Below are 23,852 nucleotides of genomic sequence, written 5' to 3' on the forward strand. Positions count from 1 at the left end.
ATTAAAAATTTTATCAGGCTTATTCTGCTCCCGATCACACGTTCGTGCATATCCTAAATTCGGAAAAATTAACGAAATTATGGGAATTGAAACATAACCGCGCGCGGGTGAAGTCGCTCGCTTAAGGGATCAACAGTTAAGAGCGTTTACTTAAGGGATCAACGCGAAGGTGATTCACTTAATTTTTTGGTACTTTTATTCGCATTAAGCGAAGGACACGATGGGATTAAACTAATCACCAACTTCCAGCAGCGAACTTTGTTACAGTACACACGGTTGCGCGGGTGGGAGCGTCGTGTGTCGCGGTGTTCAACTTCCGCGCCGTTTTTCACGAAACATTTTCCTAACTGGTGTCCCTGGAAACTTCGTTACCAACCCATCGTTCTTCGCGAAATTAGAGACACGTTATCATAATGGTCAAGATCGTCAGCAACCCTCGTTACAACTTCCAACATCTATTTATCTTTATGGTTTTTAAAACGTGTTATCCTGAAAAAAACAATTTTCAGGGTAGCTTAAATTCCCGCCTCTAACGACTCGAAACTTCGCGTACAAATTCTGGCCGCGTAGTGTATTAAGCGAACTATTTGTTTGTAACCAACCGCGGGTATTAAATTGATCGTTAGGCAGGAGTACATATTAAACCGGATCCCGGCGCTAATCGTCACCCTCGAGAACGAGTTACGAGCGCGCATAAAACAAGCAATGAAACAAGCGGTAAAAGCTCGTTCGGGCAAAGATGAGCCGGGAGGGATAAGGAGGAAGAAAAAGAACGTCGGTGGACGTGGAGAAGAGAACGAGGAGGGCGCGAGAGAACAGATACGGTTGGACGAAAGGAGGAAAAAGGGTGGAGGGGTCTCGCACAGGCATCTCGTCAAAAAAGATGAAGTCACCGTGGTTTTGGGGCGGCACAGAGTCGAGGGGTGAGTGAGTTCTTTAAGGCAGGGGGCATGCGCGGCGTCCGGGGGTGCAGAACGGCGTCGGGGGTTAGTCGCTTGCCAACAACACGACGCGTCGCTCGCGCATCGCGATCGCTCGGTTTACCCAGCTACACACAGTCTTCTCCGACGCTTTCGCGCATCCATCGACACGTCGAGTGCCCTCCGCGCGCACCCGACGGGTGCTCGAACGCGAAACCGCGCGCGGTTCTCCTCTCTTCCGGTTCCCCACGCGGAACTTGCCGCTCAGACGCTCGTCGGTGAGACGGGGAGCAAAGTTTCGATCCAACGATCGAAGGTGTTCGCCGCCCTTCTGTGTGCACCGTCCTCCGAGTGACGTTGAGATGAGACCCTGACCGGAAGTATCGTAGGCGCTTCGCGAAAGGAGCTGACGGCAACGGAAACCGTCCCCGAACGCTGGTGATCCTTCCATGGTGGAGATCGAAGCGATCGTTCGCGAGACGAAGGTGCACGGAACTTCGCGAGAGATCGAATGCGTCTTTCGATCGTGCACGACGCAACAGTGCTGTGATACAAGTGGACCGGAAGTCATCGCGAGAGTACTGCAACGTGTTACCGTCACTGCAGTGAACGACGCGAAAAAGTGCGCGTAACTTCGATCGGCCTCGCGGTAAGACTGCATCCACGTCGCTTTTTGGATCTTACGCGGCGACGACGACCAACAGACCCCGAAGGTACGACTATTTCGAGGCTAGTCGTCGAGTGGAAACGCTCCGCGCGATTCGATCGACCAAAACGCTTTGTAACGGCACCGAGCTCGTTCCTTTGACGGAAACTCTTAAGCGTTACGAACCTTGCGCTCGAAACAAGTTGCATTTCCACTCTGACGTCGACCGTGTGGGCTCGAACGCGTCAGACGCGTTTCGACGATAATTCGAGGTTCGTTTAAAAGCATCCACCTCGAATTACACGATAATAGTAAATCAGAGAAGCTCGAACGAACACGTAGGTTTTTATCCTGATTGCTATCGTCGTACGAACCACACCAGCGTTGCAATTACATGCGTTACGTTGCCCGTAAAGTCACGATTCTCGCCTAACTCGAGGAAATATATTACGTAACGCGGGCGTACATTGTCACTAATTACGGAACTTTGTTTCCCGCTGAACAATGAAATCACTTTATTAGCATAATGTGCAACGGGCTCGGTGTATCGATATCGCGAGCGTTCTCAGTCGGTTTCCGTGATTTAATTTCGAAATCTCGCTGGGCTGGGGAATTATTCATAAAAGGGATCGCGCTTCTACGTGAAAAATATAGCGCGAATTATCACGGTCCGTGCAAATTTTCGCGACGAATAAGCAATTCAGCCTACGCGCTGAATAAGCGAGACTCGCTCGGAAAATTTATGTATACACTCCGGTAAAATTTTCTCTGATGACGGGATTGAATCGTCTGGAGATTTCATCGCGCCCGTAGCCAGGCGAAACTGAAAAAACTGCGCTCGATCGAGCGCCGTCTAATTCCAGGCGGGTAAAAAGATATTTCGCTCCTCGCGCAGGGATAATATTTGCACTACACTTGTTCGTGCTTCCGAATTTTGCTTTACTTCGTTTCCCGGGCTACGCTATTTGTTCATTTTAATAACAGCGGAAGCAATTCGCGCGAGTCTAGCGTTATTTAAACAGACTGTTCTACAGGTTTCCGAGCAAACTCTGTACAGTGCATTTTGTAACCGAAAATAAGACGAAAATATAGTGCAAACGCGAGTTCTAAATGCTTGATTAAAAACCGACATCAGAAATATGAAAAAGAAATTGTGTATTTTTCGAATTGCGAGATTACTGTGCTCAGGAACATTATTTATTCGTTTGTTTACGGTAAGGTTCTCGAGTGCGTGTAAAAGAGCATAAGAAACGAGGCGACAGAGATGGATTTACCATAGTTTGTTAATAATGAACGAATAATGACTGTGCTTTTCTCTTACGTTAGAATTACAGATATTGTATGCTTCTGTAACGCCGATGACCTAGAAAGTAAGCTAATTTTATCGCAATATGCTGAAGTTAGCTACGTTTACAGATATTCAAATTATAATCTAAGCTTTATAGGCTGCAACTCGACCGAAAATCTCACGCTGCTGGGAATATACTTCCAATTGTGATCTGGTTCTCGAAATAACTGTTTACGATCCCTGAAATGTCAAAGCTATTTTTAAATTAATAGTATGCAGTTCTCCAGCAGTGGTTACAGAATATCGTTAAAAGTTCTGTAATAGAACGGATGATAATTTTACGAGATTCTTGTCTTATTTTTAGCCGCGAAAACCCTTGTCAAAGATTGTACGAGAGACATTTTCCCGTGGAATCTGCCAAGTTGACATCGATCTCAGCCATCGCGTGTAGTACTTTTCGTTGCAACTGAACAATTTAATGCCGGAATTAATTGAAATCAGGGGTGGGTGGTCGTTCGTGCGGCGTTTCTCGCTCGCGATCGCGATGTGCTTTTCGTATCGGTCGATTTTATTCCGGTGTGCTCGATAAATACCGTAATCTCGAGTCACGCCGACGCAATTACCGTGAAACGTTAGGAGGGACACTCGCCGTGTAATTTGGCGTGGATCGTTCCAGTAATTCTTCCTCCGTGCGTGACGCGAAGCGAACCGGGATCGTATGGAACCGGAGAGGCCCAGTTTTTCGGACGGAAGTTTACCTCGACGGGGGTTATCGTTCCGCGTAGACGGGATTTCGAGCATAACGTCCACTCGAGCCGGACCGATTCACCTGGCAGTCAACAATTCGTCTTCATTCCCGTAGCGTAATTTCGGCAATTGGTTTCCATCGATCGAACAGGACCCCGGTTATTTCGAAATAGAGAGAACGCTTCGACGATGGACATCGGCCGCGACGCTGTTTTCTCGCACAACAGCCCAAGAGGAGATTACGCGACCGCTCGTTCTACGACGAGTTTAGAAACAATCGATCGCGCCGGGTTTTCGAGCGCCTCGCCCTGGGGACGCGTCGGTTTGCTGATTTTTTTCCACGGCCGCGCAAATAAATTGCTCGCTAATTGCGAATAACGCGGAAATTTAATTAGCGCTTCCCGTATCGCGAAGCTATTTTATATACGTCGCGCTCTGGGGCCCCCTTGTTAAACGCGCGACGAGTCCTCCTCGATGTCGCTTAAATTATTTTTCCACGCTTTCCGAACATTCCCATCGCTCTCACGCCCGGAAGATTTTTGATAAAGCGAAAAGCCAACTTCTCCGACTAATAAAAAATATATTGCCTAGTTGCTTGACGATAGACCGACAAATTTAATAATCGCCGTTCGTTTAATTTCTGTTGGCGATGTTTGTGAAAATGCAGCGAATTCCAGGAGGCTGAGATTAATAAATTCTCCGTTCCATTCCGCGCGCCGCGTCCTCGGGACGTAAATCATCGACGAATCCCGGCGAAGTCGTCCGCGATTTGATAACGGCCGTTCTTTCGCGACGAGTTCGCAATTACAGTGTTAATTAAACGTGGGAATAGCCCGAGCCTTTAATAACTGCTAATCCCGCATTATTACTGGACGTCGATGATAATCGTTCGGGATCGTGCAACGCTCGACGATAGCTAAATTGAATTAATATAATACGTAGGCAGCTTGGCGGAAGCTTGTGTGACCTAGGGGATGAAAGGGTCGGATGGAATACGAACGATATCTCGCCTTTTCTGGGACCCGTCGATATCGACACGATCGCGAAGGGGGCACAATGGATAGATAATTAATTACTTTGATTACGATTAGTGCCAGCAATTCGGCCACTTTGTTAATTGCGATTCCATTTATCCGCGATTGTGCCAAAGTCTACCGCGGGAGAGCAAGTACTAAACGAAACTGTTTCATCCATTGTACCGGGATTTTCATTCATTTTCGAGGATCGAACGACGCGGGTGAAGTTACGTGAAAATGGTCGTTCTTGTGATTTTTATTCACAGAAACCTATGAAAAAATTCATAGAAATACATTCAGTTTACAGGGAATCAGTGGTTGCAAATAATTTAAAGAATCTGCGTCAGGTTTCCCAACAAAGCAACCATGTTAAAATATTCAAGCAAGAGTTGCATTAATTTCCCGTCACGAGCAGAAACATTTACTCGAAATGATATTTAATGGGGAAAACAGAGACGAATTCTAATTTTTACCAGCGATAATTATTTCAATATGAACGGACACGATGGTGGATATTTGAGAACAGAATTATTTTTAAAACATTGGCAAATAGGAGATAGTGAAATAATTATATGAACAAAAATTCGTTACCATTGTAAAACCAATATGACGTTCCTTCCGTTTGTAGAAACAGTGAAAAATATGTAGAATTAATAAAATGCATAGAATGAATTTTCAGTGGAAATTATATTCTTCGAAATGATGTTGACAACGTAATTCAGACACTTTCTTCTTGATAAAGTAATATTCATTTTTGTAATATTATTATTATTATCTTTCAATTGAGCGTAATACCCTGCACGATATTCTATCTTTATATTCAGCGCGTTGTATCGAACTTTCTGTAATACCTTGTTCGGGAAGAGTTACAGTACGTAAACCCAATATAAGCACGTGTTCTTTTCAATATTAAAACCCTTTCAATTCATCATGATTTTCTGTACAGCGTATTATCCTTACGTTCAACATGTTTTAGTAAAATAAGAGTTTAAATTGAAAGTTAAGACCTAATAATTATTCGATTATGCCGTGTTCTTTTCAATATTAAAACCCTTTCAATTCATCATGATTTTCTGTACAGCGTATTATCCTTACGTTCAACATGTTTTAGTAAAATAAGAGTTTAAATTGAAAGTTAAGACCTAATAATTATTCGATTATGCCGTCATTTTACCCGTTTCGAATAACTCGCGACCAGCTGGGTAAATTGCGAAAGAAAGGCGACGCAGGAACGGTGCTTTTCATTTTCTCCGTCGTTTCCGGTCGTCTTTCTCGCGTTGGAACGTGACCCGCAGGTGTCGGTGGTTGTAAAAAATTCCATTTCAACGGTGGACGTTGACGCTCGGGAGCCAATAATGATTCTTGGCCGTTCCGGATGCCTTTTCTCTCACCTGAGAGAATACTGGCCGAATGTTCGACTGTCAGCCTAATGGCGCCCAGGCGACAGCAATTTTTCTCGCGCGTTTTCGTTCCACCTTGGCGCGTTCTATATACGCGGACAACGCGGGTATTACGGCCGGATACGGGCAACGTCGTGTTTTTCGTGGAAATTCGCCGGACGTACCACCGAATTACGGTATTTCTGATAGGTCACCGTGTTTTATCCGGTTTTCGTGGATATTCGGTTGGTCATGTAATTGGACGCAGATGCCGCGGTGGCTTCCTGGAAGCGCAGATACGCGCGGTGTATTCATTTATGTACACGTAAGCCCGAATAACCGAACGAACTTTGCGTTTTATTTTACGCGACGTAACGTGTGTACCGGTTCCCGGATAAAAGTTCCACCGTGTTAATAGTAATAAAGTTCCGGTATATGCGTGACAAGGAAATCCCTGGTAATGGAAAAGTACAGAGATGCGGCAACTAATCCCTGTAATAATATCACGGTGGCTCCACGGTTCAACTATTTCGAATTAGGTCGGAGATAGAAGAACCCCCAACCCGTTGATTCCACAGCGTGGACTACGTTTGAATATACATGGAAATTTGAATCGATTAACCTACGATAATACATCAGAAACGCGAGTTGTACTCGGAGAATATGTTTTCTACCGTATGCGTTGCGTGGGCGAATGCAACGTCGCTCAGTGATACGCGATACGTGCCCGTATATTCGCTGGAGCTGTTCAGCGAGTTCGAAATCGATGCAAGATTGCTAAAACGATGTTATCGAAAGCTTCGGGGAGGGAACAGATGTTCCGTAACGTTCTATTAAAAGGCCCGGCCGGGGAAACAGAGTTTAATTCGCTGACGGATCGTCTACATAAGTTATTAAACCGCTCGGAGTGTGTTGATCTCGCTCGAGTCATATGCTATTTCCGCGTTAACGGTTTATTATAAATGCATCGTTAAACGCGACACAGAATAGCCATGTAGAATGGTAATTAATTCAACACGAAACGATATGTCCCGCTCAACGGCATAATACCTTACCATATTTATTTATCGAATAAATTATAGACTTGACCAAATCAATCTCTATCGAAACGATCGGATTAACGCGGGAAGACGAAGAATTTCTCTCTCTATTTTCCATTATGTCGCGATTAATTATAACGCGTTTCGTGCATTACTTGCGAGGTATGTTAACCAGAATCAAGTAGAAATCGTTGGTTGGACGGTTTTTCGTTCTGGAAAGTAACGTTACTTAAATGTATTTCCGCTGAACAAACTATACTTACAGTTCTGCCTTATAAAAATTCCCTTTTGAAAGTTTTTCCAGCCTTTAAACCGATTAACTATCTCAAAGATTTAATCCGATTAGGGATAAACTTACCAGATCTGACAGGTCCAATGTGAATTATAGGTTGAATCGTAGAAAATGTGAGAAATTGCATACTGGCGAAACGAAATGAACATCGAGTACCAAGTTGCAAGAATATTTCTATTATAAGCACATCAGATTCAACGTGAAATAGATTGAGAAGGGCTGTGGAGAACCTCGATAATGTAGAAAAGTGCCATAAAAGATTCATCTAGGCTTATCTGATATGATGCGCGTAAAAAACTTGGAAGGTATTATCTCAAATCTACAAACGGACACTGAAAGACTTTAGGGGTTTTTTTTATCACAATATGATAGATAGTTACATTTTACGGAAAATTGGAAATTTTCAGACAGGATATTCCATCTTGCTAAACCATTTGAGAATCTTCCGAAGGATCTACTTTTGTATCATTCCGTTCCACAGCACGTACGCGAACGGATCGTTTTCATTTAACAAGGTTCTCTTTCTCTTTTTATTTCATTTGTTTGCTTTTAATCTAAGATTGTTCCAAATAAGTTAATTTCAAGCTTCTCCCGGTTTATAAACATTACGAAGCTTTGGCTATTTTTATAGCTTGCTGCCACAAAGCGTTAAAGCAATTTATTTTTTCTCTTTATTTCAGAGTGCATTATTCTATTTATGTTGCCAGTATTTTTCCTCCTTGTGTTTGTTGAATTGAAATACGAATCTCTGTACGAATTTAAAAAGGTGAAACTTGTTTCGAACACGCATCGTGGAAGGCAACCGAGGAACGTTTTCGCGCAGGTGTATATTTTTTATCTGGATGATATGTATGTTTTCTTTTGTACCTATTATTATGCCGGCTCCGCGAATTTTCGTGTTTCATCGTACGTAATTTTTTTCTGCGCATCTTCATCCTTCATATCTTTTATCGTACACAATTCTGGAATTAATATTTATTTTGTTCGTTCGGCTAAATCGTCGGTCAATGTCCCATTTCGGATTAAAGAACATTTACGCTCGTGAAAAAGAAAAAAACTACTAAGCACGGCGATAACGACGCAGAGAGATTAAAATGGAACACTCTGTATATGCACGCCACTACTTTAAAATTATAATAGCACTCCACAGGTATTACTTTGGAACGCATCAAATTTTTTTTGCTCGTAATAGTTGAAGCTTCGAACCAAGTAGAAGCAGGCTCCATTCTTGTTGGCTCATCCGCGACAAATAACTCACTTCGCCTCTTAACGTAACTATACGCCGCAAAATAAAACATGGCATCCCATATATCAATGTCTATCCAGCCCTTATCAAATTTTTTCAAATATTCACCTGCTCCGAGGAACCACCAGAAAGCGAGACACTTTGTCGCCCTTTCCCTTAAAAGATTTACGAAAGAAATCGATGTATGCAGCTTCTAGATTAGTTTCTATAATCACATTACGTTCCGTGCACACAGAGTTTGATACAAAATGTACTGTCGGAATATTAAGAAATGTAAAATGTTTTGGAAGTCGTGGGTGAAGATTTCCCGGCGCTGTTCTCGATAAAGCTGGAATAATCGCGTGGTCGCGTCGTCGAATAATCGTCCGTCGATTTCCGGTCACGTTCGGATCGTTCTCGCAAGCAAACCGGACAGGTAATCGCGGTGCACCTCGCTCGCGTTTCAATAGGCTTGACAAGCGGCTCGAAATTACATTACAAAGTCACGATGACGAAGTACAAGCAGCTGCGGCGGATTAGTTCCCGTAACTGTAATTACATCAGTCGCAGTTCCGTATCCTCCGCCTCTGTGTTTCTTCTCGGGTGCTCTTTGATAATTAGGAGAAAGTTGTGTCCGGCTAACGAACTACCGCGTACCTTTGGACAGATACAAAGACGAGCAGAAATGGAATCCCTCGCAGTAATTCCAAGAGAAGGGAACGGAGAGAAAAAGAAAAAAAAAAGGAAAGAAAAGCACGAAAGAAACAAGATAAAGGAATGAATGGACACGAGGCAACAAAGGAGTAAACGGCAGCCACGGAGAAGTCTAAATAAAACAACGAAGTCTGCGAACGAGTTGGAGTACGGTGGCCGAGACACAGAGGGAAATTCCAATTCCGGCGGAGGAAGGATGGACGCAAAGGGAAACCGTGGGCGTAAAAGCAGCTAACGGACGATTCACGAAACGCTCGATGCTTGCACGTTCGCAAGCGTTTAATTCAATGGCTCGCGAATAAATAATGTATCTTTGATAAAGTCAGGGACCGGACGCGGTGCAATTGACCCGTGGGCCAAAGAAGCTTAATTATTCAAAGACGAGAACAATCCCGGGCACGGCGACACGGTGGCCTCCATTTCTCCACCGGCTATTTCATTTAGCGAATAGATCCGCCACCATAATCCTTATCGTGTGTATTAGCTCCCCGCCACTGTAATCTTCCTGGCTGAATTGAAGCTTTACGCAGGTTACGTTGCATTAACACCGATCGCTGAATCCTGCGCCGCGGTTCAATTGGATCGTCGAGATCGTAGCCACGCGAATGGTATCTGGAGATGGTCAAAGGAATTACCTTTTCCTTTTAGCCTCTGAATTATTCTTTAAGGGCGCGAATCCCTCTCATCCGACGGGTTTTCCAACTCGATTCGACGAACCCTTCTCGTTCGTGTCGTTGCCCCCTTTGATTTTTCAACGCTCTTTTCTCCGAGTCGCCATTTGTCGCGGCGTTCGTCGATCACGCGCGAAGATGAATAGATCAGGAGCAAAGTAAATTAAAAATTCTCGCGATCGTGGGTCGGCCAACGATACGGCAGTATATTAGGCACGTATTTGGGACTATAGATCAAGCACGGCACAGCGATAATTAACATTCAGTAGCGAGATTACAGTAATACGCGGCTTTCAATCTTGCGAAATTATGACAAGCGACGTGGCGCGGCGTACGTCATTGTCCGATGCCTGTGGCGAGTGTCCTGATACGAAATAATTTGTCTACCTTCCAACCATCGTGTCTGTATTATGCGAAACTGATGAACGACTCTATTGTTCCTAAATTCGAGCATCGACTTCCAGATAAAAACAATTTGCTCGTTAAAGACTTCGTGTGTGATTGATGTACTCTGACAGCAATTCGAAGGTATTTGAAATGAACGTCGAACCACATTAAGTAGAAAATAAAGGATTATTAAGGTCCGAGAATTTTATCGGTGGCTCTAAAAATTTTATAATCCCATCGCGCGACATCATCGTTCCGATAGGTGTAATACTGCAATAAAAGTGAACCATTTGAGAAATGCTTAGTAGAGTAAGAACGCGGCAGACTAGTCATCGTTTCGAGGTGCGATCAGTTGTATAACCAGCTAATAAAGCTTGTCATGCACAAAGATCGACGATAAGCGTTGTCGCGGAAATCTATCCTCGATGTCGTAGCTTCCACGAATCCGTCATCGCGTAATTGGCGTAATTATCGTTTTCCACAATAAGGACGAGTTATTGGATTTCTGTTTAAATATTTAGTATGCAAATCGAAGCGGCAATCGTAGTAGTTTCGTCGCGTACTTTCCACGAGCACGTCAGTGCGCAGTTTTTGCTAATTTCCGACGACAAATACGAAACGAAGATTTTTCCACGAATATTTAGTGGAAAACTCGAGCAGCAGTCGTAGCAAAACTGAAAATACCACGCGTATAATCACTGTTTTATAAACGCGTCTGACCATTACTGGTTATTTCTACTTGCAATTATTTCCAGTGTAGAGCAATAATTGTTCGAGCACCCAATTAGTTAGAAGGGCTAAACATCGCCGGAAAACAGCTAATATCGCGCCACTAACGATGATTACAAGCACCGAAACGAGTGGAAATATTGAACAATGGTTAAACGCGTTAACCGAGTCGTTCCCGAATCGCAAGAGCAACCCCCCAATATTCACAGTCCATTTTCTCGAAAACAAAGCCCTGTACGGGGACGTTTTAATTCACTTTACAAAAGGTTCATCCCATTTTCTGGTATACTATGGATCACCCTAGTATTTTCACTATCACATTTTTTCATCTCCGTTCTGGGATTCACGCGCGAACGAAGCTTAACTGACATATCGAAAAGCTGATACCGCGTGAAATTTTTTTTAAATAACAATTGAAAATTCTGGAGTATTTAAACCATTGAGCAGAATGCTTTTAAGATTTAAAGCATCCCAAGGAACGTAAAAGGGAAGAGATTTCTTTATCCGCGAACTAGGCACGCCCTATAAGCAAAGGGGAACCGAATGGCCGAAAAGGGACGGGATTTATTATGCACGGAATCCGGGACGAGCTTCGCAAATAAAACGCGTACGCGGCCAAGCCACTGTCCGAGCAGACAATGAAATCACTGTAGCGGCGCTCGGTGCGCGTCGGTGTGTTTCAATTACGAAAAACCACCGGCGAAAATTATGCACGCACCTTCGCGCCCCGGCCGGCACGACGAGGCTAAAATATTGAACGTTTCCTCGTACGTCAGGAGGCGCGATAATTATTTCGTGTGTACCAAACCGCCGGTTAAAACGGCCGTCGACTGGCGGCAAGTTCCCTCTGTGACGCTGATTCGAAACCGAGGTCCTTTTTTAACGCTTTGATTGTTGAAACTTTTACGCGACGCGAATAAAAAGCTGCTGCTCTTAACGAGGACCTTTGTTTCCCGTTTCATTTCCGTTAACACGGGACAAAAGATTCCTCCTTTCTTCCGCATCGCGTGAAATTTCGTTTCAAGTCCGACGCTCGTTCGCCGGAAGCTCTGGAATTTCTCACGACGTTGTTTATTGTAGAATGATCGGGGTGCTACAATTTCATTACAGCGTACAGAAGTTTGAGAAACTCCCGTTTCGATGGTTCGTCGGAAAATTAATTATATCTAACCACTGTTAGATTGCTAGAGAAACGACACACGAACGATCCTTTCAGACTTTCGCGATCTGCTTTTTAAACGATCCAACAAAGGAGCAACCTTCGCTCGAATAAAAGCAGTCGGTTTGTTCATTTTCGGTCGATGTCCGTATGAATCTCAGATTTCCTTTCCATTCGTTCCATCCCCTTTTCGGCCCGCTGTCGTGGAAATATAAGCTCCGTGAAAAGTGCACCACCATCGGCGCTACAACCTGAAACCTAACGTTGAAAACACTCGAAGCAACGAAGTCTCGCGTTTCCCCCGGCGTTGTGGCTCCCGTAACTCTGACGGCTACATTATACGGATTTTCTAGCGATTTCACATCACCCGAGCTGCGAAACGAAGTTAATGGGTGTGTTTCGAGCGCTCCTCGAAACCGAACACGGATGAATTAATTTGTGCGCGGATAAATCGAGTAGAAAACGATGTTTCTCCGATGCAATGGTACCCCCAGGCACACGCGGAAGTCAGTGAACTTTCGTTTCGCAGTTCTGAAGGGAGCAGAGTGTTTCGTTTACCGGATGAGTGCTCACCGCGTTATGCACTATGCGGAGTATGTCTGTGACTTGTATGATATTTAAGCGGCACCCGCATATGTCACGCGTACAGTAGTACAAAACGATTATTCCGACAAATTTATGTAAATCGAACTTGTTTCTGGAGAGTCACAGCCATAGACGAGGTATGCGAGTAGACCTTTACACCTCACGACAGGAGGTAAATGCTGAAGAAAAAAATTTATTCAAATCGATCTGGAAAAATTATTTTCAGTCGCGGGAGTCAATTACAATCATGTTTTGTCAATAGACATACCCCCGAAATTCCACGCACTTTCGAGGAAAAAATTCGAGAATGCTAAAATTTTTCGGCAAAAAAAAATTTGTTAAAATCGTTCTGAAAAAATTATTTTTAGTTGCGGGGGTCAATTACAATCATTTTTGGTCAATAGACATACCACCGAATTCCTACGCACTTTCGAGAAAAAAATTCCTTACCGAAAAATGTAATGTCTGACCATACCGTTAATATGTTTCACTGAATTTTCATGCAAATCTTTAAAACATCATATCTTCTGAACGGATTGGAGGATTTTAATGTTTCACGCGGCAAATGACGCGTATTTTGGTCAAGAATATGTGCAAATTCTAAAAATATTGGAAAAGTTGTTCCTTGACCCCGTAAAGTAAGAAAAACCCCATAACAATGATCTAATTTTCAAACGTCCATAACTCCTACAATAGTCAATGGATTTCATTGAAATTTAGCCTGGAAGTAGAGCTCATGGATACCTATAAAAAAGTACTAAACAACATTTCCGTACAGCGTTAAACAAATTTATTAAAAAGCAAAAACGAATTTCTAAGAAAAATCGACAGGGGGTAGGTGCCTAAATTTTTCGGTGAAAATGAAAAGTTTCAAATCGTTCTAAAAAAATTACTTTCTGTTGCAGGGGTCGATTATAATCATTTTTGGTCATTACACGTACCCCCGAAATCCGACGTATTTTCGAGAAAAAAATTCCTTACCGAAAATCTAATGTGAGGCCCGAATTTTCATGCGAATCTTTAAAACATCATAACTTCTGAACGAATTGGAGGATTTTAATGTTTAAAAATGCAAACGACGCGTATTTTAATGGGCCGAAAAAGTACATTGTATGTAAAAACGTAACCTGTTAATTAAATCATCGAGATTAGAGTCCTGAAGAAGGGGGCAAACGGGATATGATATCGGGAAAGTGGTTCGTGAACGGATGCAAAGCGAACGAGAGTGAATGAAGGAGCGTGGCGGAGGAAAGTGGAGGATGAGCACTAGTAAGTAGCATCCGGAAGGTTGACCCCGCGGTACACGCTGGCCATTATTATCCAGGGCGAAAGAGAGAAGCAGGAAGAGACTGGCCTTTGCATAACGTACGGCAACTTACCGACCCACCGGGGAAAACGTATTACTGCAATTTCACATGCAAAAGTTATTACCCGAAATTGTCTGTAAATTGCGCGCGAGACCACCTTCTCGTGTCCCATCCCCTGCTCGACCTTTCACCCCTGCATTCCGCCGCCTTTTAAAGCGAACCGACGTTTGTGTTTCGCGGTCCGACTCGTAGCACGAGAAACAGAGACGTTGTTCGACATTATCCGTGACTGGTCCCTATTTCGACAAGTATGCACTTGACGATAAATAATTCACTGTACCCGGAATTTATCATTGTCAACGATGGAGATCGCCAAGTCTTTGCGTTTGATAAATAAAATCCAGAAAATAGAATAAAACGGTAGTTTAGATAATATTCTACGAAGTAAACGTAATATATCGTACTTATCGCTCGAATATTTAGCATATTTTTCGTGCTTTGCGTGCATTTCACGCGCATAAATTTTACACGTTCTTTGCATATTCTACGCGAATAAATATTCTATTTAAATTATATTTAAATCGTTTCTGAATAATCCGAACGATAAACTACCATGTGAGTATCGATAAATACGTTCAGCTTGAAACGTTCGATATTGTTATCGTTAATTTGCCGGAATTTCCGTGAAAAGTCACAGTTACAGTGATCTCTGGGGAGAGTTTGTCGCGTAGAATTTCATTTTCACGTATCTTGATGGCGTTCGCTGCACCCAGGAACCGGTCGAATCGCCATTTTTCCCCGGCAGCGAGGCGACCTCCTGAGATAGGACAGATGGCGTGACGAATATCGTATTCGACTGGTAATTACCAACTCGAGGGTATAACGTGGGTAATCATACGGTCAGACGTTGGCGTTCCCAGCGGGAAACCAACCCTTCGTGCCACCCTGCGCCTACCTGCGCCCTTCTCTCGAAACCGTGCGAGAAGACTTATCGGATCCCGCTAAATATATCAGGCTTACGTCTCTTTCGGTATTCGGGAAACCTCGCGGAAAGTGACTTCATTTGAAGTCGTTTCTGCAATTATGCAACGCCCGAGACGCTCTCTGCGTCTCTCTCCTCATTCTGCTTCGAATATCAAATTTAATTCTAATACTTTGCATTAAACTTTTGATACATTTCGTCAACGATCGAGCAACGACGTTGGGGTATTGTTATTAACCGGATTGGTCCGACCAAGGCTTGGAGAAAGCATTGTAGGGCAGAGATATGCGTCAATCGAGGCAACAGTGAAAGCCTGGTAGAAGGTATTGCCGATGGATAAGTGGTTTTTCGATATAAAGTCAATCGCACTTTAAGGGAAAAGCGAACGTGTAACCTTCTATTCACCCTCTCCCGAACATAATTTCGTCCTCAATACCGAGAGTGGTTCTCGCGAATTTCTGTGCCCTCTTTTGTCGATACATTACCTTTTCCTTGATACACGCGCGCAAGATGATACGCCTACGCCACCCGAAGAAATCTGACGGAAGCCCTCGTCGCGTCCTTTCGATTTCTCGGAAAACAGACCGCCTCTCGACTTTATTCCTTTTACCCCGTCGTTCGATCTTCCCTCGTAGCTTATTCGATCGATCTTTTATACCATTCGTTCCACCGACGCTGTATGAGCACGTCGGGTTTCTGGCTTCGATGCGACCATTGCCGGTAACCGCGTCGCGAGATCGATACGAAACTTGAACTCGTAAGAATATTTCGTTTCCGTGACGTTATTCGCGTCGGGGAATTGTCGCGCCGTGGCAGCCATCCGAAGAAATAGAGCACAATAGCTTCGAGAGAGTACCCGTAGTCGCGTCGATGCTGGAATTCCGAAATAAATCTACCCAAAGTGCGCGAAATAAATATCATCCCCGCGATCGCCCGACTTGCTCTGCGAAAACGACGCCTTCGCTCCTTAATAACCCGCTTAAACGTCTCCATTTTTAATTAACGACGGGCGCGGCGTGGATAAATTTTCACGAAAATATATACACATCGCGACCCCGCGCGATAAACTGTCGCAACGGTTGCACACTATAAAGTATTCGCGAACTTATCTCGAACGCGATGCCGTAAACTGGGAAACGCGTTACGTTATTGGAACGTGTCCTCGAGCCTTTCCTCGCGTCGCGAAATTATATTAAACTGGAAGATACATTTATTCGATATTCGATTTTTGCGATTTCGGTGAAATACGGCCGGCAAGGTCGCGGAATTAATGAAAATTTGTACGCTCGTCCTGTTAAACGTGGACACGCGGCGGTAAGCCGATCGGCTTTGCTCGGCTTACGCCTCAGCGGGACAAATAAAAAATGGCAATTAGTATTCTTTAGGAACCGCGAGCAGGGGGCGAGCGTTCGTCGACCGGTAGGGGTTGAAAATTTTCGATGACTCACTGGTGCTCGGCTATGGATTCCCTTTGGGAGGCCGTGGTCACGCGTACACGTAAATACGCCCGCGTAAATCCGGGGTAAGTCGCTTCTGTCCCTGTTTCGACTTGAGTCGTTAAACGACGGTCGTGATGTAACGGATGGTACGCTCCGTGAGGGAATGAAAATAAATTTCGCGATGCAGTTTTCGCCGAAAGGAGGCCAATAAAAGTAGAACTCGGCGAACGAGCGCAATGCGCGAGCAAAGTGTTGAAAATTTCTGTTCACGGTTCTCCCGTGTTACGCGGTCGTATCTTTTCTCCTTTTTCGAAAACGAGCGAGACTCTTTTTATTCTTAATGCATTGTTAATTTCTTTTCCTCCGACTTCTTCGTGCCCTTAATACACGTTCTACCAGCTCGCAGTCGCTTGATTCTACCCTTCTCCAAACATTGCTTCCACCCGTTTCCGTAAACACCGCGCGATCGGGGTTGTTTCCGCTTCTAATATCTATAAAAGACATTGCGTTCCCTCGAAATAGAACATCGACCCACTTTCTAAGTCGACGATGAACCGCCGCTTTCGATTCCTGTATCGTTAGTACCGGGTCACTTCCAGTTTTAATTCTGCTCGATGGACTGTACCTCCGTTCGAGATACCGAAATTCTGCAAAATAGAACTTTTCATAGGAGTTTTGTTCTCCCTGCTAGAGCAATAAAGATGTTCGAGCAATAATAGTAATGCTAATAGGAATAGCGCAACAACAGACGCATGTCGTAGATCAAATTACGAAATGTTACGGTTGGCAATGGAAAGCGGTGCTCCAGCCCCTGGCCAGATAAAATATGCAAGATGAGATTCTGTGTACTTTGGGGATGATCCGTGGGCGCATCTGTCGGGCTCATAAGCGATTCCCCGTCGTAGGCCCCCAAGGGGCGGTGAAAGACGACCCGCGTTGAATCGCGGTTAGTCACGCGTGTCAAATGAGCAAACCTAAACAGATTATGCCCCGATTGGCCGATACGGTCGCCGTCCATCCTCGCCCGGGGATACACCCCGGATTCTCTCTATCGGGGCGACAGATGTGCCGGCTAATTCCGAGCCCTTCCTCCTTTTTTATCGCTCGTTTTATGGCGCGGAGCGCGGTATGCGGTTAATGGGGTATTAGAAGGAAGGAATTTCACGAGGGTGGCTCGACGTTCTTCGCGGCCGCTTGCTTCGACGTCGGAAATTGGCTTTGTCGAGCTGTTAAGCGTGTCGAACGAAAATTCGGCATTAACTAACTCCGTCTACGATTTCTAAAAACGACGCGAACGCAATGATTCGTACTAAAATTCACGATGCGACATGCTTCGTGCGAGCAACGCCATTACCATAACGAGATAGAAACGTTATAAAATTTTTCTTCTCGCTGAAAATCTGAGAGTAAGTACCGCTCGAGAAGCGTGCACCGTGACGAATGCAGAAAACGAGATAATTGCTCGACAAATGGGATGCGAATGATAAAGTTTATTTTGAACGGCGGGGATGCGGGCCGCATTGTTTTCCCCGGAGATTTCGCGTTATTTACTCGTTTTTGGACCAACGGTGGAAATGCGGGAAGATGCGAGACGTTCAGCTTGTCCTCGAGGATTTTTCTTCCGCGGTTGCGCCACGCTATGCAGGACGGGTCGCATAAATCCACCGCTTTAAAATACTCGTGAACCATTCCTTCCCTGAAACGCGTTTTAACGAACAATTACTTGGCATCGGTTGCGTAGTTTAAATAACGCGTGGCCTAATCATAATCAGTTTTCTACTATCAAGAAGTCTTAATTTATTAAGTTCCAACCGTGGTGGAATAGAATTTCAGGCAGGATGATCTATGGTCTTCTGGCATCGTCGTGGAAGCAATTGCATTTCTGACTCTGGATCCAAACTTCCTAACGACTCTACACATCCTCGTTTAATTTCCTCGTCCCCGTTGGATCGTCTCTCTTTCAAAGTCTAAACTAAACTCTGCGTGAATCACAGTTTCAACTATAGAACTGTAATTTCGTTTTCAACGATGTCACGGAAACAACGAAACTTTAATTTTTTATATCACAGGGAATATTTTACAGCCGAGAATATCAGTTCTGTAAAGAACAATTAGTGTAAACACGGTCAATTGTTAATAATCAGTAAGGTACTTCTAAAGCAATTTCCGACCTAAATAGCGTTGGTAATGTTGTCGATTACGCCTAATGGAAGTCAGTCGAACAAAAATAAATTCTTTTTTATTATTCCTATATATGAGCGTACATATGTATATCATTTCAGATATCACTTCTGATACATCTGGCAACGTATAACTATTACTGCTAGTTACTGCCAGCCTCTCCCGGCCTTTGTTGGTCTCTCCTGACCACCGCTTATATTTCTGACAACGTATAACGATTACTACTGACTTCTGCCAACCTCCGCTGGCCTCTGCTGACCGCTGCTCACCGTTCCTGGTATTTCTGACAACGTATAACGATTACGACTGGATACTGCCAGACCTTCCCAACCTCTGCTGGTCTTTGCTGGCCACCGCTTATATTACTGACAACGCACAACGATTACTACTGACTTCTACCAGCCACCACTGGCCTCTGCTGACCGATGCTGACCACTCCTGTTACTTCTGACAACGTATAACGATTACAACTTGCTATTGCCTGCCCCTGCTGGTCTCTGCTTGCCTCTGCTGTCCCCTGCTGGCCCCTCCTGCCCCTACTGTCCCTTGCTGACCCCTGCTGGCCCCTGCTGACCACTGCTGACCACCCCTGATCTTCGTTGATAACTTCTGATACGATGTATATGTATTAAAGCCTTGTATAATGTAAATCTAAGACAATAAATGATATAATTTCAGAGAATTCTATGTCTTCTCGTCATTTTTACCTTCCTTTACCTCTCCAAAGCATTCCCATAGTTATAAGATACGTGAAATTAACTTTCAAGTTATACTAAGTCTCTTACAAAATTTTTACCCGAAAAATTTCTAAGTTCCTCGAAAAGATTTGAGGGGGTCCCGTTTCAAAAAGTCCTGAAACAACGAAAAGTCCTGAAACAGCAGGAAAGTCCTGAAACAACGAAAAAGCCCTGAAACAGTTGGAAATCCCTGAAACAGTTGGGGAACCCTGAAACCGCTGGAAAGTCCTGAAACAACGAAAAAGTCCTGAAACAGCGGGAAAGTCCTGAAACAACGAAAAAGTCCTGAAACAACGAAAAAGTCCCGGAACAACGAAAAAGCCCTGAAACAACGAAAAGTCCTGAAACAGTTGGAAAGTCCTGAAACAGCTGGAAAGTCCTGAAACAGCTGGAAAGTCCTGGAATTTCTTGGAAACGCCGAAATTTCTTGGAAACACTGAATTTTTAGCAAAGTTCTGAGTTTCAGGACTTCCTAGTGGGTTCAGGGAAACCAAGGAGTTTCAGGGAGTCTTATAACTAAGGGAATGATTTGGAGAGGAAAAGAAAGGTAAAAATGATGAGAACACATAGAATTCTTTGAAGTTATTTCATTTATTGTCATAGATTTACATTATACAAGGCTTTAATACATATATATCATATCAGAAGTAGTCAACAAAGATTAGCAGTGGTCAGCAGTGGCCAGCAGTGGTCAGCAGGGGTCAGCAGTGGTCAGCAGTGGTCAGCAGGGGTCAGCAGGGGTCAGCAGGGGTCAGCAGGGGTCAGCAGGGGTCAGCAGGGGGAAGCAGAGGCCTGCAGAGGGATGCAGAGGCAAGCAGAGACCAGCAGGAGCACGTAGTAATCGTTGTACGTTGTTGGAAGCATCAGTGGTGGTCAGCAGTGGTCAGCAGAGGGATGCAGAGGCATTCAGAGACCAGCAGGAGCAAGCAGTAACACGTAGTAATCGTTGTACGTTGTCAGAAGCATCAGGGGTGGTCAGCAGTGGCCAGCAGAAGCCAGCAGAGGCTGCGAGAGGCTGGCAGTAGCCAGCAGTGATGGTTATACGTTGCCAGATGTATCAGAAGTGATATCTGAAATGATATACTTTCCGTAACTCCACGAGCTCACGTACGCGTGATCTGGCATGTGTGATTAGGGCACCGTCGGTGCTTTTCTGGCACCTCTGATGGAAGTGCGTCATTAGTCGATGTGTAATAGTGATACATATCGAAATATGCATTTCTGCATTCACAGAGATGCACATTCGTGTGCATTTGACGTAACGACTCTCGATAAGCATCGCGATCTAGTCAAGCATCGCATACGCGCATTAAAGAATCGTTGTAATCGTATATTTGCAATTAAATATGCTCAAAGCGCGCAATGTTTTTAGGGCTTGAAACAAGAGAGAATTCCCCTTAAAGCTTGTTACGTTCGGCTGAAAGACCATTAACGTTGTTAAAATTTTCGAATATCATCATAATCCTCGTCGTACAATGCTTTTAAGACTCGAAATTGAAACTGCAAGCTAAACAGGCGCTTGAAAACGAACGAGTTGCCGGTTCGCCGAATTTTCCACGATTCACAAACGGAATACGTGAAACCAGGAAGACGTTATGCGACTGGAAGTATGCTGTACTATTCCCTTTTCCCTCCCTTTGGTCCCTAGAGCCCTGTGACGCAATAACACGCCGTAGTTATGTATACGCGAGAAATGACTCACCGTCCAAGATCAAACGACCGTCAGGGAAGTGAAAATTCGTTTTCCGGCTGCGAAGTGTTTGCAGTTTTTCAGTTTTTCAACAATTTGCAACCCCTCCCCCTCCCCCCCAGGCCTACGTTCGACGGGAATCGGATCGATAGTAGCATCTAATTTCAATTCGTCTACGATATCGCTGTTCCCTCTCGCGAGACGTTGTTAATTGGATTTGGTAGATTTGACGAGGCGTCCTAGTTTGTGACACTTACGAATTATCATAAGATCAATCGCGTACTATCTTCGTCCAACTGGAAGATCCAGTGTACAACTTCGCCTTCGTTCGAAGGAAGATTTAAATAATTCTCGATGTAAACAAAGAAACTTAGAAGCGGCGTCTGAATAGTAAAACGTGTACGTATTTCCATGGTGCCGGACTAATACGATTCGCGCGGCGATTAATCTAACAACGCAGATCCCCGGTGTAGGTGAGTACACCTGGCGTCGAGACGACGGCAGCTCGTCGATTCTTCCGATCTATCGACCAGATTGCCCGACGAAGGTTTGCGCTGGATCGAGACTTGGCCGGTGGGGATCGTACTTTGATGGATGGGGAAAATGCGCGGTAAAAACGTCGATGGAGTTGCGGCGCGGCAAACAGACGGTCGTTGAAGCGTATCGATCTGTATAATTTATCCGATGGATGTAACAAAGTGGTGGAAGGCTGCGTCGGTGGTCCGTGGTGCTTCAGAATCGAAATTAAAGAGTCCGTGCAACCGCAATTAAAACGGAGCGTAGCGGAGGCAGCCTGTTCGGTCGATTGCATCGAACAGGGGTGACTATTTGACTGAAACGAGTGCTCGATGCAGCCGCGACGTCACGAGTGCGTTTCGAAAGAGAGAAACGATGTATCGGTGTTCGCGGCTCGCGCGTCTTCGTTCGGTGCTCGATTATACGCGGTTCGATCGCGGCGCTCGAACCTCGAGGGCCGCGATGGACTCGAAATATTGCGGGAAAATCCGACGCCGGGAACCCTTTAATCGATCGAGCGCGAGAAATCTTCTCGATAGGGACCGACGATCGTTCGTTAACGTAATTCAATAAAGTGGGTAAAAGCCGAAATGGAAGGATGAATGTTTCAAGAGAGCGCGTCGTTCTAATTTCGACGAAGCGATTCAGCGAGAGCGCGCGGCTACGAAAGAAAGAGAAGCACCGGGGCAACCATTTCTCCCCCTCTTTTTTCCTCTACCCATTTCACGCTGCGCGCCGAATGGCAAATGGAACGGCATTAATTTTTCACGGTCCGCCGCTTGGAAAATATGAATTCCAAGATTTAAGGCGGCTCGAAAAAAATTATTCTAACGCTCGATGCGGTTTCGCTATAAATTATTCAACGTCTCTGGTAGCGCGGGTGAACGTTGGATGAGCCCGGGAAGGCGAGACTTTTTCACACGATTTCGTAACTTTTTTATGGAAAAACAATACGGTGGCCGGGCGAAACGAACCGAGGGAATTTTTCAGAGGATTTCGTTCTGTTTAAACGGGCTCAAAGAACCAAGGGGGTGTGCGCCGGGCTTTTGCGGGGGCGAGACTTCCTCTGCAACTTTAACCGTGCAAAAGTCAGACAATGAAATTTGGATATTATACCGGCGTCGGTATGCGCGAAGAAAAGATTACCGGGAAAGCGGTACTTCGAATACGATTCCGTTGACGGAGCTAACGGTTGCTTTTCATCGTTTTACGAAAGGCCAGGACAAAATAGTGGCCTTTTTTAATACGTTGACTGCGACTGCTCCGGATTTTTTTCGCTTAATTTATACTTTCAAGTTCTTTTATTTTGACCAGTTCGAGCAGAAGGGCCCTCGAAAGTTCATTGAGTTTCCACGTAGCTTTAATTGCTCTTGAATATCGCAATGTCTATCTTAATATTTTTCCGAGTACCGACACTGCGATTCTAATCAAATTGTGCTTCGAAATTTTAGCCGATTAGAAACGCGGTCGAATAATTTGTATTTATGTCAAAAGACGCGGTCATTGTTATCGGCTCGTACCGTTTGAAGCTGCGGTCGGGAAACTCGAGAGTCGCGACCAATCGGCCAGCCATTGCGGAATCCAATGTCGGATCCACCGAAGAGTAGCGCAATTACTGGCCAACGGCATTCATCTGAATATGATTAAACGGGAACTAGAGTAGCAATCCCGAAAATTTGACAAAGTTTCGCAGCGTAGTGATCCGTGTCGAAATGCAATGACCAGTTGCCCCCAATTAACTCCAGAGTGCTTAGATTTTCTCTGCTCTTCCGATCAAAAATAATTGCAGCTCGCGCTCTTCTGATTAGTTAAGTAACGAAGGATATTTCAAATTTTTCTCCAATCAAAATTGTGTCCAAGATCTTTATGATAGCGCTTTCCCGCGACGACAGACGTAATAAATCCGTCGACTTTATTCGCACGCACAACGAATAAACGTCTCGCGAAAGCAATTGACAAGAGAACGTAGAAACTGGGACGGAATCCGTGTCACGAATCGCTCGAGTTCCTCGTATACCTTTATCTTTTCGCACTTCGAGGCCATTGAATATCGCGTTGAACAGCGTCGAGAACGTTTTGATGGTAGCACGAACGCTGCGTTGAAATTCAGATATTCGTTTACCTCTTGGCGGTCTATTGCTTCGCGATAGGAGGAATTCTTTCGAAACGCTCTATATGAATCTCTCTCAGAGTTTATTTGCC

General features: G+C 44.6%; 1 protein-coding gene across 1 annotated transcript in view; it reads left to right on the top strand.

Annotated features, from left to right (window-relative positions):
* Window positions 1-1,082: 1,082 nt before the first annotated feature.
* Window positions 1,083-23,852, top strand: part of LOC122396828 (igLON family member 5-like) — a 67,886-nt gene continuing 45,116 nt past the window's right edge. Inside the window, exon 1 of the mRNA XM_043395529.1 lies at window positions 1,083-1,633. The gene's annotated coding sequence lies outside the window, so the exon portion shown is untranslated. The remainder of the gene's footprint in view (window positions 1,634-23,852) is intronic.

The sequence above is a fragment of the Colletes gigas genome, unplaced genomic scaffold (genome assembly GCF_013123115.1).
Source record: "Colletes gigas isolate AHSC1104 unplaced genomic scaffold, ASM1312311v1 Colletes_gigas_Sc00008, whole genome shotgun sequence".
Taxonomy (NCBI): domain Eukaryota; kingdom Metazoa; phylum Arthropoda; class Insecta; order Hymenoptera; family Colletidae; genus Colletes; species Colletes gigas.